Here is a 1,505-nt window from a genome sequence, read left to right as displayed (position 1 = left end):
CTAGACTTGGCAGGGATGGGCGTGTGACTTCCTGCTGGAGAGCTGGTGGCTACTAAGGGGTTTGCCATGGCCAGCACTCTCGTATGAAGCGCTGGAGGGAGACGCTTCTGCTTCTGTTCATGAAATATTGCCCAGCTAGGGACCCAGGAGAGCCGTCTGCCGGCCACCGGGAGGAGGCAGAGGCGCGCCTCTTCACAGCCTGCTCCTGAGGGGGGTGGGACATGAGCCGCGCACTGTCGGGAAGGAAACCCATGCCCCATCCACATCGCTTGTGAACAGAGATGAGGGGGAGATAACCGCACCTGCAGACACCTCCAGTCTTGGGTTGAGCCCCGTGAAGCTGGGAGTGTGGCAGGAGGACTTGCCAGCCCAGGCGATCTGTGTCTCCCTGGCGAGGGCTGAGCCTCTAGTCCCAGATCCAGTCTAGAGGGTGTCACGCATGTGTTTTCCATGCTAAGTTCTGCCTTCTTCACTGCACTGGGGGCGAGGGGCTTGTTTTGTTTTCTAATTGTCTTTTAGTGTCTCACGTGTTTAAACAGCAAAGGCAGGAGTTAGTGCCGCTCAGCCTCCGACCCCTGTCAAGCACGTGGAGACCCCCTTTACCCCTCCAGGAGCCTCTGCACTCATCACATGTGCGGACGGAGGGGCCCGGGGACCTGTGCTGAGCTCCAGACACTGTCCTGCAGGGTCAGGGAAGTGGGTTGGGGCCGCCTCCCCAGTGGGCAGCTGCGGGCGTGCCATGGCCCCGTCTGTAGAGCTAGCCATGGCCTTCAAGTGAACGCGGCGTCCCAGATACCAGGCCAAGTAGAGACGGAGGGTGGTCCTCCCACAGGAGCAGGCGGGGCTCCGTTCTCTCTCTTCTCAGGAGGAGGCTCCAGGCTGGATTTGCCAGGGAATTCGCAGGCTGGATCTGAGGGGCCAATGCCCAGATCCTGCCGGGGACCCTCACTCCCACCCCCAGTGGCCCCTGACCCCAAGTGCAAACCTAGAGAAGTTGGGGAACAAGTCAAGCCCACGTAGGGGCTCCTAGGAGGGGGCCCTCGTTCCAAATCTGAGAGGCTTCCTGCCCCAGCCCCTTCTCCCAGGGCTGGTGGTTGAAAACTGGCTCTACATCTTGGTGACCCCGTTCCCGTTCAGTCCTGGGACTGGTGACTGCCACCTTGCTCAACAGTTCCCTTTTCCAGCCCCTCTGCTGGTCATCACAGAAGCCACGGGGAGGTGTGTCTCGTGTCACGTAGGGTCTCTTCCCACGCTGAAGCCAGAACTCTGGCCAAGGCGGCGACAAGACTCTTACACAACCAGTTACAGCAGCTTTCAGGACATGTGGTCCCCAGGCTCAGAGCCAGGCCGTCAGTTCTCCAGCTGCCAAAGCCCAACTTTGCATCCCCTCTTGACTTCTCTGGAGTAAATATAAGGTGCCCCTCACTCGCCTGCACCCCACCCCGTTCCCCTCTCAGAACTGGGGCGCTTTGTGCTCAGGAGATGGTCTCGGAACACGGTTTCCT

Source organism: Galeopterus variegatus, unplaced genomic scaffold (assembly GCF_000696425.1).
Source record: "Galeopterus variegatus unplaced genomic scaffold, G_variegatus-3.0.2 Scaffold12123, whole genome shotgun sequence".
Taxonomy (NCBI): Eukaryota; Metazoa; Chordata; class Mammalia; order Dermoptera; family Cynocephalidae; genus Galeopterus; species Galeopterus variegatus.
This window is presented reverse-complemented; position numbering follows the sequence as displayed.